An 18,020-nucleotide genomic window follows, 5' to 3' on the forward strand; every position below is an offset into this window, starting at 1 on the left:
TAAACCTAAAAGAAAAACGAAGCAAAAAATAACCGAAAGTAGCGTCGTGCTATCTCTGCTACGGACGTCCTTCGAAATCCTGGCGTGTGGCAATCACAAACCACCTTAAAGGCTTTCTCGTGCAAGTCGACGGGGTGGAGAGGAAGGATAGAGACAACGGACGGACGGACGAAGAAAATTTCTTCTCTGCGCATGCGTTCCGAACTAGGACAGCTATTGGCCGGCAAACGGTGTGAATTAAGATTCCAAAGAAGCTGCTCTCGGACTTGCCATTACAGGGAAGAGGTCCGAGCAACAAGTGGATCTTGTCCCAAAGCTTTTTTAGAGTAACATGGATTGCAGTGGTGGTGTGCTCACCGGTATTTTCCAATTTCGTCTGCTTTGCATTTACGATACTACTGTGGATAGAAATCGAGCGAAGAAAGCAACCCATCGGTGGATCTGTGTTTAAATTAGGATACGTCCCAAAAATTCCTGTCGCATCATCTGAGTATCAGTTGATGCGCTCTGCAACTCTGGAAAAAGTGCTCGTTCAGTTACCTTTATGTTTTGTTTCATCGTATTAGTGCGCAAAGGATATCTTTGGGAGCATCAGTGATTTAAATCAGAAATCTGCAAGATTGAATTCGTTATCTGTAGGGTTTTGCATATTGTGAGAAATATTTAAAGAAATCTATGTGTCAATGATTTTTGATGTAATTGCTGTTTTTACACTTACGCCGTTACAAATTTAGTTGGCACCAAAATAGTATTATGTATGCTTTAGTTGGCACCAAAATAGTATTATGTATGCTTATTCCTTAATCTCAGAATTGCTTAATTTATCATTTTAAATTCTAATTCTTTTATAAGTGATTTTAATCAGTTACCCACAGTACCCATCCTTACAATATACAAACAAGCAGAAATAGTTTATAGATAAATAGCCTACAATAAATTCAATGAATTACCAAGTCGAATGCAATTATTTTATTAAATTCCATCAGTGAATAGAAAAGCATTTCAAAGCGTGATGCAAATGCGATTGATTGGCTTCTTAATGTGTTCCTGCAGTCATTTCGGAAACTATCTCTTGATGGAATAGTACAGCGGACCAGCAAACGGTGCACTGTCCACTTTCCATAAAATAGTTGAAACTTATGTTAACCAGTGGTGTGAAACCATTTATGTGATAATAATAGTAAACAAATCATTTGCTTTCATTCCCCACTGCACAACGTTTGAAGCGTGTCAAAAATCAAAGTTAAGTACTAAAGGGAATCTTTTTTAGAATTCACCTCGTAAAACCCAAGTTACCACAGAAGAGGTCACGAGACCCCGCGCACCTGTGTCGGCCGCGGGAAGCTGAAAGGGGGTCGGCAAAAGCAGAGGGGTAACCCCCTCTCCTAAGGGCACTTCTCCCGATCCAGAACAATAGCCTAGCGAGGAAGAAGCCCTCATGTGGCAAGACAAAACTGGACCCGAAGAAACATCGTCGTCGTCTCTCTGGCGACAATTATTAGCGTGTCAGACCGTCCGACTGCTAGAGATGTGTTATTTTCAACCGATGAGTTTTTCAAAAGACTGATCCAACAAGGAAAGACATCATAATAAAAGGTAAGTTTCTTATTGGTCACTGAGCCCATTCCTCTTTTCTTCTCTAAGTTTACATGTATGCGAGAATTCAGGAGGTGTTCTCCAATAGACCACTGTCCGTAATGTCAAAGTTTCTTTCATTTTTATGGTGTCATTAACTTTGGAATGTCTATAATTTATAAGAAAATCATGGGGTTTTATCGTTATTCTTACACTGGAAAAGATGGTATATACCAATATATCTGATGTCGTAACATCCTATTTGTTTACTTCGGTTAAAGTAAAGAAAATTAATTTGATTTTACTCATTTTTAACTTCTTCGGTGAGTATGCATTTCATATTTTAGCAAAAATAATCTATTTAATAGTAACGTTAATGATTTAATGATTTTGACAGCAAATGACCAAGATAAATCATTCGTCATCAAAAAGTGAGAGTTAAAATATTTGATTAGGCCATACGGCATTATAGTGCGCTTCAGTGGTTTATTTCTGTTAAATCCCGCTTTCGTTTCCCGTCATTTCAGTTACAACTAGCTACAAGCCTCCATTCAGAATTTTCTCGGTTACTGGCGCCAAACTGTGTTTCTTTTGCAGCCTGCTGATTCTTATTGTCAAACATCCATTCAAAGTATACTTCCATCAGCGCCTCCTGCTTGAGTTTCTAAAGGATTTGTTTCGGCTGTTGTACGGTATACAATGACAGGGTGCATTTAAACATGTCTGAGCTCTCGTACTTGGCAGCAGATAACGGGGCACTTGAGGACTTTTCCATCGGGACAGGAAGATTTTTCGAATTCCTTTTAGCAAAAGTATTTGTGTTTGGGGATTTGTTTAACTTAACTTGATTTCAGTTCGTTGCCTTATTTGATGCCCCGGAGTAACATATAACCTCTCGTATTTCGATTTTAAAAGAGATACATGTTTCCCCAGAGCTTAATTTCTAAAATTAGAAGTGCCGAAGCCCTATGGAAGACTCAGCAAAGAGGAAGAAAAGTAAATAAATAAATAAAATGACTATTAAAATCATTAATAATTTTAAAATTAAATAGTTAATTATTACGAAAGTAATTATTATTTAATTAATTTTAATAATTAGTATTTGTCAATTATTATCTAATTAATGATTATTATTTAATTAAAAAATTAATCATTATTATTAAAATAGTTAAATAATTAAAGATAAACATAATTAAATTTAAATTAAATGTAAAGAGATCAAACAAAATTTAATAAGCGATTTGTAATATAATTTTATTGCAAAAAATGAAATTTCGAGATCAAATTTCTACTGAAATTGTTGTTCAGTTGAAAAAAAAAAGAGCCTTTGCGCTCCGACTAGAATTATGATTTATCCCAAAAACTAAGAAGTACCGGAGCCGGGCCCCGGCACAATTTAAGCTCTCGTTTCCCCCCTATGATCACTGCAGTCTCATTGAATTAAATTTATGAATATATGGCTTAAAGGAGATTTCTTTTCATTCTTCTCTCTGAAAAAATAAAATTCGATTTTCTGTGTAAGTTAATTTGAAAATAAAATAAATAAGCGTTAAAGATCATTTGTCGAATTTGGGGAGAAGCTTACTGAACAGAAAAATTTGATACTGGCAAAAGAAAACAAAAATTTCTCCGCCATATGTAAATGGTATCACTGAAATTTATGAAAAAAACTTATGTGGAAAAATTCAATTAAAACTTAAAATAAAATATTCGTGTGTGTTAAGAGATAATTATAAATGAAATGGCAGTAAAATTGCTAGATTTTTAGAATTGTATTGAGGACATATTTTCTCAAGTTTTTATACTAAATATATTTTTATTCTTATGCTGTGCTTAAATTTTTATGCTAAATTTAACGCGATCTGTTAAACAAATCTTTCCCATAATTAGAGACACGAGTAATTAATTGCTTATCAATTATTGTTAATTAAACAAATTTTCTTGTAATAAAATTAACAGTAATTAATTGTTCATTAATTACGTTTTTGGTTTAATAGGGAACAACAGCATTAAACTATTTACAATGAGCATAGAGTATAATTTCCCAGATTTTTTTAATGGCTTTTTTGTTTTGTTTTTCTCTTTATGTAAATGTCTAAACCTATGTAATACTGGTGATCTGCTTTTGTGCAGTCTTGTGATATGTTGTCTCTGACAGCCGTACAAACACATCTCTGCCCCACGCAACTAGCCTACTTTTTCGAATTATTGTAAACAATGTAGCAGACAGAACAACACTGAGATCTAATATAATATTACACATGTGAGAAAATCAAAGCTGTCCTGAATATATTTTTTGAAATAGTTAAAGCTTTAAAATATCAGTACGAATCAATGAAAACATTATAGACGTTGTAGTGTTTTCAATTACATGCTGTAACAAATCTGTATCAATGCACCATACCTTACCGAAGGTGGAAAACGAAAATAAATGCAACTCCAAAACCGATTCGGTTAAAACAATAATAATAAATTTATTAATAATAGTAATGATATCTTTTGTTAACCTTGCCGTAGGCCGCAAAAAATGACCTTATAGTCTTCCAGCTGTCTACTTCTGCGATATAAGGTTGTTTTCTTATATTAGAATGTTGGGATTCCAAAATTGAATGAACTGCTTAACCTCAACATTAAGGAGCCGTATTTTATTTAGAATTTTTTTTGTCATTACGGTTACTGTGTACTTAACTTTTAACAAAAATGTTTCGCTTCTTAGTTATGAAACTTCAGCATAGTTATGAAAACATTGACTCAAACTTTTATCTTCTCCTAAATAAATAATTTTTTTTACTTATAGTTTTTCGATTTACAATTGGAACACGAAAGGAAATTTTTTTGAAAAAAATTTAAACAGTGTTTATAATTATCAATTCGCAAACAAAGTACTGCAAATGCATGCACTAATATTGCGTAAGAATATTTGTGAATACTTTCGGATGCATATTTACAATTTTATATTCATACTAATTTGTAAAAGTATCTGTCTAAAAATAGAACGTTATGTTATTAGTTCGTAATTATGTGAGTTAGGTCTATTCAGTACATATAATATGAAAATGAGATAGCATCCATTATAACTAACGGAAAAGTACTATTAACAATTTACTTATATTTTTAATCAGTTTAATGTGAAGAATGAGTTCATTTATTCATGTAAATTAAATCAGGAATCAAAATAAGGGGCACATGCCTCAAAAATGACAAGAGCATTGTTTTTGTTTATGTTATTCTTGTATTTAGATAGGAGAGAATGATAAGCAAAAGATTAATATATGCACTTATAATTTAATTGTAAGATTAAGCAACTTTTTTTAGCTGCTGATTTAGTTGCGTTTTCATATTCCAGATATTATGTTATGTACAATTAAATTATATACCGTTATAAATAAAAACGTTAAACATAAATAAAAACACAGCAGTTTTGCTTTATTTTGTAGGTTTTATTAGTAATTTTTCAATCTTTTCACAATGAACAGACTCAGTTTTTATTAGACGAAGCTAATTCAACATAGCCAGCTTAATATGACCACAGTTAATCGGGAGTTAACTGCATATATATATATTTATAAACTTCCCAAAACCTACCTCTAAACAGAAAAAAAAAAAAAAAAAAAAAGAGCTATTTTACAATAAAATAAGACGCAAGAAATGCAATGTTGAACATATATGTGTATGTATAGTTCATTATATGTAAGTATGCATATTAGAAAATATATGTATTGCATCTATAGTTTTTAGTCAATGAATTGTTTAAAATTTTATACAAAGATCAACCAAACAATATTTCAATGACGTAAATCGCGATCTTTTATTAACTTCTGATTTTTAGGGCCTTTTTAAATGCACGTCAGTTATTTTATATTTTTTAAGCGTTGGTAAAATGATTTTATAACAATCAATGACACCTCTAGTAAGAGGTATCCAGAATGAAACTGGAACAATTTTAAATCTCGATAACGATTGGTCAGGTCAGTCATCTTTAAGATTATCGCAACTTCAGTTCACTTCATTCCGCGTAGCAGCGTTTCTAGGCAGAATGAGTTTTGAAACATTTTCGGAAGGAAATATTTCATAATAAAATTTGATATATTGAAATGAACTTACAGTGTGCTTTCCTTGCAAGAAACAAGTCCTCTGAAACAAAATACCAGATACTATTCTGTAGTAAAAAATGATTCAACAATATAATAGAAATTTTATTTAACCACATGATACAATAACAATAAGAAATATTTCTTTTCTTAATGCTCAAAAATACAAAAAAAAAAAAAAAAAAAACAAGGTTATCCGTGCCTGGAAATAAAACTGTTTTGGATTCAGGCAACCTGAGTGTTTTTATTAGAAATGAAAATATAAACACGTTTTCAGAAAGTGTCTTATATCATAATTCCATCATATGTTTTTCCGAAACTGTCGTAAATTGGTACAATCCTCGCAATCAAGCACGAAAAGTACGAGCACGAAAGTATTTTAAACATATGCTTTGATGAAAAATTAAATCATAAAATGTGTGCCGTTTGATAGTGACTTTTATTAGCAATATAACAGTTCTTTTTTAAGCCGGTTTCAAACTCTCTGATCTTCCCCCAAAACAGCTTGAAATAATCTTAAACTCTTAATTTCTCACAAAACAAAGTGTCTTCTCTAGATATTTTTTATCTCAAAGAAATTATAAAAACACGCCTTATTGATAAACTTTCCATCGTAGATTAAATAAGAATGGGGGAAAAAAAATATCTTTAAAGTCTTTTTCTTGGCAAGGTCAACGAAACACATAAACAGTTTCATCAATTAACTCATTATTTCTCGTTTCTTTTTTTTAACAAGGGTAATAATAAAGCCCCCTCCCAAAAAAAAAAAAAAAAAAAAAAAAAAAAAAAAAAAAAAAAACGTCTGATCATAGGATTTGCTTTCACTTACTTTTCACTCATCATAGTATAGATAAGCATTTATAATAAACTGAGGCTAAAAATGCTTCTATGTTTCTTTTCCCTCAAAAAAATTTGCCTCATTTCTAACTTCGAAAAACTAACAATAAATAAATAAATAAATATTAATAAAATAAAATAAATCTGAAAGGGTTCAGATTTTAATTATCGCCCAAAAGGGCTGACTTAAAGTTTCGTACGACCTATCAGCAGAGATTAGTGATAGACATGGCCCAGGTGGAATAGCGCAACATTTTACAGGATTTTAGATGAATATGCATTTAGACTAAAATGGAGAGGTTATATATCTTCTGTATATTTAAAAAGTAAAAAAAAAAAAAAAAAAAAAATATGTAATGTAATTCTATAAAAACATTTAATGTTTTTAATTAGATATATCATGAATTAAATGCATTTTTATTTAAATCAATTAGATTAAAAGTAAAAAAATAATATTTTTAAGAACTGCATCTATTTCTTTTAAATAGTTTAGCTTGTGACTTAATAACAGACAGGTTAAAAATGAAAGATGAAAGAACGTTTTTCCGAATGGCAACAGACTCGAGTGAAAAGTGAAACAACGCTCACTTTTCACTCGAGTTTTTAAGTTGTTCATTTTTTAAGTTGCAATTTTTCTCAACATCTTACGGGTTTCGAAAAAATTAGTTGTTTTTTTTTTTTTTTTTTGGTTTATTATTACGTGCTCCGCCCTTAGGCACTACACGGAAAGGGAGGAATGCCCCGTTTTTTTAAGAGAAACTAGCTCGTATCCACGTTACACATGGGGAAAACCACGAAAACGCCCATGCAGCCAGCCTGTTTGCCAAGACTCGAACCCCGAACCGAACTACCAGTGTTCAGCGGCTTTTACCGCTTGGCCGCTGGTGGGCAAAATTAATTGCTTGATTTGCATATTTTTGCTATAAACGTTCTATAAATATATTTAATATTTTTTATTGGTTGTATAATGAAGTAAATGCATTTTTATTTAACCGAATCAGATTCAAAGGTACAAAAGTGCTATTCTTCAATACTGGGTGTTTTGCTTGTTTTTTCTTCAATAACAGATATTAAATTTGAAAGATAAATAAATATCTTACATTCTGCTGAATGGCAGCAAGCTGGAAGGAAAAGTGAAACAACGCAAAATCGCGTTTTGAGATTAATAGCCCCTTTGGGCTAATAAAAAATAAAATAAATAAATAAGATAAATAAATGAAGGATTACATTTTAACTATACGGTACAATTTTTAATGGGAAAAGCAGAATCCAAATTTAAATAAGAAATTTCCTCGATGATTTCTAGAAAATTATTATTATTATTATTTTAACAAAATCTTTAGATGTGATGAATCTCTTGCGAGAGATTCACGAAGAAATTATTGATAGTTATCTGCTGCCATTTTCAATACTGCTAATATAAATTTTATGGTTTAAGGCACTTGAAAGTCAACTATTCAAAACCGAATATGAAATGAATATTGTCAGTTATATCAAAATATGTGTTAAAGCGATTTGTATATTGCAGTTAAGAAATAGTTTTTTTTTTTTTTTTTTTTTTTGTTCCTTCTTTTTCTTTCTTTTAATTTATTGAAGTTTTTGGCATACCCTGCTCCCTTCAGTGATTAATTACTATTAAAAATTTCCAGAAATTAGATAAAACATAATACTTTTGAGCTAGGTTAATCCACAGACATTTAGTATATTCGAAGAAAAATTACACATTGTAATTTCACTCTTAATAAAACTCTAATAATGCAAAGAGTTTCTACTTATCCACTTCTGAAAGGAATAATGTCTATTTGTTGAAAATAATTTTTCATGAAATGTTTCAGGTTTGGCATGAAATTTTAATTTATATCAAAGGATTTCCCTCCAGCTGTTAGCGATATATTAAAAAAATAATTTCAAAACTGCATTTCTATTTAATGACGAATTAAAGAAAACTGATGTTGTACTTTTCTGACCGTAAAACATAAAATAATCTTTTAAAAATTTAAATATGAGGATAAGTATTATTTTTTAAGATAATTTTTAGTTTTTATTCAGCAGCGAAGTATTTCAATTTATCTTTTTTACATTTTTCTCTCCTCTTCTATGAATACAAAGTTATTTAAATTTGCCTAAATTCAGATTTGTTTATCGTAATTGATGCATTTTTGGTCTATATTGTCTGTCTAAGAACAGTTCTGATTTTATCCTAAATATGTTTACATATTTTTTCATTTCAAGTTATATTTTTTCAAGTATATTTCTATTTTTATGGTAAGCTATTTATTATAAAGTTTATTATACTTAAAGAAAGTAATAAATTAGAATAATAAATCCTTAGTTTTAAGAGCCATTTAAATATTTAAAATATTGTCTTATACTTAGGAGTACTTGTCTTTAAAATAAAATTAAACTTGCACTTGTAAACGGGTAAATGATAGCTTTTATTTAAAGTAAGACAAAAAGACAGCTTGAAATTGGCGAAGACCTTAGCAAAGGTCTAACGATTTCAAAGGTACTTAGACACAGGTCCCACGTCTTCAGCAGCAAAATTTTTTTTTTCTCTAAAGAGGAAGAATTTAGCAAACTCTATGCCAATGCTCTTGCGCCTAACTTTTAATTTTATATTGGTTTAGCTCGAAGCATTTTGTTACAGTTTAAAAATTATAGTTCTTTCAAACGAATGGGTCCGACACTAAAATATCTTGAAATTGTCTTATTGATATGCAGAAAAAATATTGCGTAATATTGTAAATCACTGTGGAAATGAAATAATGATAAATTCATTTGCGTAATCATCGAGATAGTAAATTCACAACTTATAATGTAAATATTATAAGTCTAATGTTTACATTATAACTTGAAAATATTATAAAATTATAATGTTATAATGTTTACATTATAACTTGTAAATGTTCATATTAACGATCAGCAATTTTATTAAAAATGTAATAGATTAAAAATAGACAATAAAATACCCGTCAAGATTTTAACTAGTTGAACAAAAATTAACAATTAGTAATCACAATCAAAATTTTGAGGTGCTGTATTAGGTATTCAGATGCTGACGCCTTTACCTTACCAGTCATTTATTGATTGACTTCATTATATCTTATTATGCAACAATAAAACAAAACATTTGTTAAGCTTTCATATACTTGGTATTAAATTGTTTATGAAAATTACGTAACGGTTCGTTTGTGAAAGTCCGTGCGTTTTATAATACATTTCAACGATTCATATAAATTGAAATATGTCACTCTACTCACGTAACTGACAGAAAATTTCTCATTTGAAATACTTGAAATTAATGGGAAGGAAGCAGCAATAACTGAACCAACAGGATTTATTGAACAACAGCATTGTTTGCAAATCTTTTTTTAAATATCTAAAGAATAAGGGGGGGGAATACGTTCATTTAGTTTGATGTTTTTTAAGTTGCTCATTTGCATTTATATTGGAAAATATTTTTGTGTAATACATTTCCTACTTTCCAAGCGTAATTACATTTTTATGCTTTAATTTTCTAGGTATTTAAAAACATCGGTGACCTTGTCTGATTTAAAATATCAGTTGTCTTGTCTATCACCGTAAAGATATTTACAAACAGGAGAGTTTTTAGCTGAATGTTATGCAAAAAAGGCTTAAATGATTGTAACAAAATGAAAACGTTTTTAATTCTATATCATCATAACTTTTAGAAGATTATAGTGAATTTCGTTGCGATTTTTATTACAGTAGTACAATAATAATTTGGGAGTCCTTATGCACCCAAAAATATAAGCACGTCCTAGCAGCGATATAGTAATAGCCCAACGACAACAATTTTCATTGTTTGAGAAAATTCTTTAGTTATGCAGTTCTTAAAAGTCACAGTATTAGCATTCCCTTGCATTTGGATTAAATTTTTATAGCAGTGAACTTCTCTTAATTTAGTATTTCTCGGGTCAAGTATATCGAGAATGTGAGCATAGCAGAATTTATTAACAATGTGAAAGGATTTCAGAAATATTAACCCTTTTTTATACTATTTGTGTTCGAAATAATTCGCAGTAGCAATTTTGCAATTTTTCTCAACATCTTACGGGTTTCGAAAAAATTAGTTGCTTTTTTTGTTTGTTTGTTTGTTTATTATTACGTGCTCCGCCCTTAGGCACTACACGGGGGAGGAATGCCCCGTGGAAGTCTTTTTAAGAGAAACTAGCTCGTATCCACGTTACACATGGGGAAAACCACGAAAACGCCCATGCAGCCAGCCTGTTTGCCAAGACTCGAACCCCGAACCGAACTACCAGTGTTCAGCGGCTTTTACCGCTTGGCCGCTGGTGGGCAAAATTAATTGCTTGATTTGCATATTTTTTACATTTTTATTTATGATAAATCTGAATAAATAACCCCACGCCCCCCAATATTTTATAGCATGTTGAAGAAATAGTAAACATTCTGTACCTTGAACAGTTACAGGTAATATGAGTTCAATTCAAGAAGTTTAACTGAAAAGAATTAGTACTGAAATGAAAATTTCTTGCAGGCTTTTATAAAACTATTATTAGTCAGGACTAATAATCATTATTTGTTATTAAACATTCAAAGTCATTAGCTGATATTAAATTTTAAAGCTTTTAAAAAGATCCATGATACCTTTTCTAATAGATTAAATCAGAATTGTACTGCAGACTCATTTATCAGTATTATCTATTTCTTTCATGTATGTCGTCTAATTTAGTGGAATCATGTTTTAACTGAGAATAAGTTGTAACTAAGAATAACTGAGAATAAGAATCACATAATAAGACGAGTGCATTAGAAGTCGCAGCCATTTTTCTGCATTGAATCTATAGCAATCAATCTATATCACAATTATCGTGTTTTTAGGCGCAAAATTTACAATGTTATTGAATTATAATACTCAAACCAGTTTTCCTCTTTACTCTGAATAGTGCACAACAAAATGTTAAAAACACTGAAGTACTGCAGCAAACTATTTAAATCAAGCTTTTTTAGGGGGGAGGGGAGAATAGAGGAGGCTAGGAAGGATAAAAACAAATAAGTAATTTGTCGTAATCAGATAATAATATCAAACGACTTGGTTCTTTGTAGTGAAACCGGATTTGCGTGGATTTTGCAGGGGATTTATATTCGAAATTTAAAAATTCACTGTGATTAAATGGGGGAAAACTATATAAGCCCGAAGAGAGAATCACTTCTCAGCTATTAGTTCAGAGCGATTTCGGAGTATTTACATACCGGGAGAGCTTCGCCTTTTTAGATGCTCTTTGCATTGCGTTGTGTTTTACATTCTTAGTAGCTTGGAATGTAACTACTGATTGTGCTCTGTGATATTAACAAGAGCTGTGCGCATGCTTTTGTGGAAAGTTCCAAAACTGTAAAGTACTTTTTGTAAAAATGAACTTTTATCCCGTTGTCACTGGTTCTGAGTGCATTCAATCTACACTCATGTTCATAAATTAAGGATAATGCAAAATCAGGCAAAGGAAGAGTTAGAAGCAAAACAAATTTGACTTATTTGTAAAGCTTATTTATTAAACAAAAGGTAAAGAGTAAAAAAGATGCTAAATGTTTGATATTATTAAGAAAATTAGCGATTTTTTCTCCCTGGAACAAATTACAAAAAAAAACCTATTTACAAAAACCAATATTACATGGTTGGTATGATTATTAATACACTGTATGTCTCCCAGACGATGCAATACAGTCCGTACAACACCTAGGCATGCTGAATCTCAAATTATCGATCTGATCTTGGGGGATATTACACCACTCAAAAAGCAATGCTCTCCGAAGTTCCGGTAAACATGTAGGAGGAGGTTGACGGGCTGCAACTCGTCGGCCAAGCATGTCCTAGACGTGCTCTACTGGATTCAAGTCCGGTGAGAATGCTGGCCTGTCCATACGGGTGATATCCTCCGATTGAAGGCATTCGCTTACGATGTTTGCATAGTGAGGACGGGCGTTGTCATCCATAAACACAAGTTGTGCGCCCATGGCGCCCCGAAACAAACGTACATGTTGTTCCAGAATGACGTCCCGATAGATTTGGCTTGTCATGGTTCCAATTTGAACATGCAGGTCAGTTCTGGAACCCAGAATAATTTCACCCCAAACGAGCACTCCTGCACTGTAAGGATCTTAAGTTTTACTAACGTTTATTTTATTTTAAATCTTTACTATCACTTCTTATTTTCTACTTCCGGCCAGAATTATAAGCGTTAAGGTTTTTATGCAAAGTTTGTCTGGCGAACGCCAAGTATTTAAGTTGTGGCTTTTTGCCAAGCGAGAGAGAGGAAGCAGTGAGTCGAAGCAGGCCGCTTACCTTAGAAGTTACGCAGTTGCTGGTTGCCTTCCAGGCCAGAGGTTTTAATCCTCTTGATAAATTTAAACGTATTGTAGTGTTCACAGTTCTCTGTACTACATACGCTTCCTGTTATTATAAGGCCAATCTTCCACGTTTATTATTCTAAAGTTAAATTAGAGTTTAGTTTTATTTTTATACTTTTACGTTTAGACCCCAAGTAGCGGGTCTGTGTATTCCGAAGTACGGAAGTTATTGTAAATAGAGAAAATAAAGGGTCTTATATACCCTTCTTGTGTATCTTGTCTACTTCCCACAATTAGTGAACATAGCTTTAGTAAGCTCTCTGTTCCGAGTCAGGTCCTTGCATGTTCCCGAAGAAAGTAAGAAGGAACATTGAACCTGATAGTGGCGCCCAACGAAGAAGAATAACCATGGCCGAGTTTCAAGAAGAACCTGTGCTGCCTGCAGAAACGGCTCAGAATCCAGAAATGCCAGCTGCCGCCCTGGAAGGATTTGGTTACATCGTCCAGACCATGCGCGCTTCGATGAAACCAGAAGCAACATTTAATGGAAACTCACCGGTAACCAGTTTTTTGGAAAAATTGGATGACCACTTCATGCTCTACCCCGTGCACGAGTTTCAAAAAGTTACCTTAGCTACCAGCACTTTGAGGGGCCAAGCGCTTAACTGGCTCAAATGTATAGGCAGAAGTCTCTTGGGTCAAGCAGGAAGTCCCACCTATACTTACGAGAATTTCAAGACTGCCCTACTAAAAGCCTTCCCTGTTGTAAGGGATCGTGCGAAATTAGAAACGGAACTTTTCAGTATATATCAACAAAGAATCGAAAACCTCTCAAGCTTTATTTTAAGAAAAATTCACGTCTTCAAACTCTTGTATGGAAACCGTCCGGATCCTGAAATAATTCAAGTGATTTTGCCGAGGTTACTGCCCCAAGTGCAAGACTTTATTGAATTAAGAAATCCGACTACACTGGAAAAGTTATTTGAGCTAGCAATCCAGTTTGAAAGTAGAAGAACGGCGGACGTCGAAAGAAGACGCCAATATCAACAGCGAAACCAATTTGGTACGCCAAGACTACAGCAAACTCAAGCACACGGCTACGGAGGCAAAGCGAATCAGTGGGCAAGGAAACCCGAGCATTCAAAAACAGCCGGCGAACGTCGACAGTTCAATAGCAATCCAGGAAAAAAGTCTCAAGGCCAGGGGAAAAAGAAGGAAAGCACGGAAATGAAAAATAATTTAAACTAAAACGGATTTCTGCTGACGAGAGGGTGCGGAAATCCGAAGGTCACGAAAACCCCTCTTCCTACAAGTTAAATACAGTAATGGTAAAAATTTGACTCTTCCGAAGATTGAAGTGTTGGTGAATAATATCCCAGCCACCGCACTCCTGGATACAGGCGCGCAGTGTTCCTGTGTGGCAGAAGATTTTTTTAGGAAGTATTTTCGTAAATATCGCATATATAATTCGGATAATACGACAGTGTTAGCTGCGCAAGGAGAAAGATGTAAGTGCATAGGTAAATTACCACTATACATCCGTATCAAGGACGAACAAGTAAAGGTGATGTTTTTTATAGTAAAGAATCTGCAAGCACATATAATCTTAGGAATAGATTTTCTTTCAGACGCACAAGCAACACTGGAATGAAGCGTCCCTTAAGCTGACAATGAAACCAGTTCGTGCAGAAAAGGCTGAACCGCCAAAGTTAAATCTTGACCACCTGCCTAATGACGAGCAAGGAAGAATCCGACAAGTGGTAAGTGAATTTGCTTCGTTATTTAGTGATATTCCAGGATTTACTCAGGTTACTAACCATAGTATTGACACCGGAGATTCAATGCCAGTTCGTCAAAAACCATACCGGTATGATAAGAATAAGGAAAAAGGCAAGATTCTCGTGGACGGCCGAAGCCAATAGTGCTTTCGAAAAATTAAAACAAGCATACCCCCGGAAAAGAAAATATCGTAGCAGATGCCCTATCAAGAATTAAAATAGATGAACAAGGTAATACCGTAAAGGTGGCAATGCTCACAGCATGTACAATAAATTCCCGAGAAACTGTAATAACCGAACTGGGTAAGGATCCTGAGTTTGGAAGCATTTATGAGTATTTAAAGGATCCTGAAAATTTTAGCCACCAAGATATTGTGGCGATAAGAAATAGGGCGGCCCATTACGAACTAATAGATGGTCTGTTATTCTATACAAAAACTACGAATTCCAACAACGAATTTCGACCTGTTATCCCAGCTAGTCTTAGATTAAATATCCTGCAGGAGCTCCATGACAGCCCTTTAGCTTCTCATGCTGGTATTCGAAAACTATCCAACGCGTACGCGAGGCAGTCTACTTTCCTGAACTGCAAAAGTTAACAAGGGCGTATGTCCAGTCCTGCCCAACATGTCAAGTAGTTAATTATATTAATTTCCGCCCGGCCGGGTTTCTAAATAGTATTAAATCCGAATTTCCAAATGAAATAATTGGCATCGATTTATTGGGCCCTTTCCCAAAAAGTCAGTTAAATAAAAGTCGCTATCTCCTTGTTATGGTTGATCATTTTAGTAAATGGACCGAAATTGTTCCCTTAAAACGAGCCTCCGCGAAATTAGTTATTGATTCTATTTTAAATAAATATATTTTAAAATACGGGGCGCCCCTAAAAGTTATATCGGATAATGGTCCTCAATTTGTAAGTAATATATTTGAAGACATGTGCCAAAAAACTGGGCATACGTCATTTAAAAATGGTCCCGTATCGGCCGCAATCAAATATAGCGGAACGGGTCAATAGAAATATAGTGAAAATTATCCGTAGTTATGTTAAAAATTTTCATAAAAGCTGGGATAACTATGTCAACGAATTTGCTTTCGCCCTTAGGACCGCAAAACATGATACAACGGGCAAAACTCCTGCTGAGTTATTTCTAGGCAGAAAGATTATAACGCCGTTAGATAAATTATTTTATGTGCAACAAAGAGCCCCAGAATTTAAAATGGGTGATATAGAAAAACTAATTAAGGAAGCAAAGAAGAATACTGAAGTAGCACAGAGAAAACAAAAATTATATTACGACTTGAAACGACGGGGAGTAACTTATAAAGTAGGGGATGAAGTTTTAAAAATTAAGCATTCACTTTCTTCAGCACCAGAAGATAAGACTGCCAAATTTTTTCCACGATTTAAAGGACCATATGTTATAGAAAAAATAACTCACGCTGTAGTAGTGTTAAAAGCCAGAAATGGTGAAACCTGCTCCGCAAACATTGATCAAATCAAACCCTACTTTGATCGTAATAAAATGAAAATTTTCAAAGATCTTTTGCAGGATCCGGCACGGCAGACACCGCAGGCACAAGCTCCAGAGGTGGAAAAACGACAAGTACAAGGGCAAGGCATTAAGAGGCAGGAGCAAGTGAAAAGAAAATTTCACCGCGGAAAAATTGAAGGTAGCAAGAAAAAGAAGCCGTTCCACCGTCCAGAAAAGAGAGCTCACGAACACCCCCAGAATGAAGAAGGGAGAAGGACGACGGATGTGAAGAGAACCAGGAGAAATGACGGCAACTATAACCCGGCTCTAAAACGGAACATCTACTCATCCGACAGGACTCTCCGCAGCAAATGTCGCCGAACTGCGGAAGGGCCATCAGCGGCGGAGGAAAAGTTACAAGAAAAATTTGAACGGCCAGCAACGAGGTCCAAGCAGGAACACAAAAGAAGTTTCCTGGTTCCGCCAAGACCAGCTGCCATCAAACGGCCAAGACCACAAGCAGAGGAGAAGAAGAAGGTATTCAAGGGTGATCGAACTGGTGAAAAAAGGAAGCTTCCAGAGGAAGGCACTGAAGGGCGAGCCCGTACAAGAAGGAGGATAAATCAAACAACTATCTGCAATACCTTTAAGGACTGGTCCCGGAAAAGGATGTCCGAATATCACAAAGATAAGTAAAATTTTATGTTACTTTGCAAACTTAAGTTAATCTTTCATTCTTACTGCAAGTGGCAGATTTCAAGAAGTTTTACCTCATGCGAGGTCTACCTTTATCGCCAAAAGGGCGAGAAATGAGTTGTTACCGATTTTGGTATTATGTTTTTCAATTACTCGCGCGTAAAACTAAAGTTGATGTATAATAGCGTTGTGTAAAGACTTAAATATTGTAAAAAGTTATTGTATAAATTTTATTTAAAACATTCTAGCAAGAAAGAAGTTTTAGTCTGAAAGACTTTTTGAAATGTAGTATTTCAATGTAGAAAGAATTGGCACTTGCTTTGAAAAGAATAGAAGTTAACAATGTACTACTAATGTATGTTTTCAAATGTGTAAAATTAACGGCATGGTGATATGTTCTTATATACAATGTGAACTGTTATTTTAAATGTTAAGAAATACAGTGATATGGTAAAAGTGAATGTTAAAATTTTTTTTTATTCGTGTGACTGTAAAAAGACTAAATCATGGTGAATATGTGTTAAAGGTTGAATGATGTAGTTAGGCTCTCTGACGCTACACTTTAGAGTTAGCCACTTTTAGAATAGTACCTCAGGGTTTAGAGTTGAAATTAGGGTGTGTTACGAGGTCTTGTTATGTTGAATTTTAACACGTTAGTGTTTTGATTGTAGGAGGAAGTGTGGAACACGTAGACAGAAACACATTCGTGTTTGGTGTTCTTTTACAACACATGTCAGAGAGCACGGGGAGAGATAATTAAAATAGTCATGAATGAAATAAGAATGTTAAGAGAAATATAATTATACATGTTACTTGCCATTTCATTGTGTAACATTTCATTAAACTAGTTTTCCTTCCAGATCTCTGGAAGGAACCAGATTTGAATAAGAGCTCCTGTTTGGATGTAGTACAGATGAAAAAAAATTGTGTATCCTGGGAGCTGCTATTGTAAAAACAAATTTCTTTCTTTTAAATTTCTAGTTTCTAGCGAAAAATATTTGTAAAAGATTGGCCTCGCGTTAGATTCTAGAGCTAAAAGTTTTCAACAAGGTCGTTTTAGACCTCAGTTTCAAACTAATTAACTCTGGCGGGAAGTATGTAAGGATCTTAAGTTTTACTAACGTTTATTTTATTTTAAATCTTTACTATCACTTCTTATTTTCTACTTCCGGCCAGAATTATAAGCGTTAAGGTTTTTATGCAAAGTTTGTCTGGCGAACGCCAAGTATTTAAGTTGT

General features: G+C 33.5%; 1 protein-coding gene across 1 annotated transcript in view; it reads left to right on the forward strand.

Moving 5' to 3' along the window:
* The first annotated feature begins 244 nt into the window (after positions 1-244).
* The window catches only part of LOC118192226 (bone morphogenetic protein 4-like), a 154,194-nt gene continuing 136,418 nt past the window's right edge, over positions 245-18,020 (forward strand). The window contains exon 1 of the mRNA XM_085827358.1: positions 245-1,596. The gene's annotated coding sequence lies outside the window, so the exon portion shown is untranslated. The remainder of the gene's footprint in view (positions 1,597-18,020) is intronic.

The sequence above is a fragment of the Stegodyphus dumicola genome, chromosome 1 (assembly GCF_044657685.1).
Source record: "Stegodyphus dumicola isolate Sdum_Otavi_A_Nest chromosome 1, ASM4465768v1".
Taxonomy (NCBI): Eukaryota; Metazoa; Arthropoda; class Arachnida; order Araneae; family Eresidae; genus Stegodyphus; species Stegodyphus dumicola.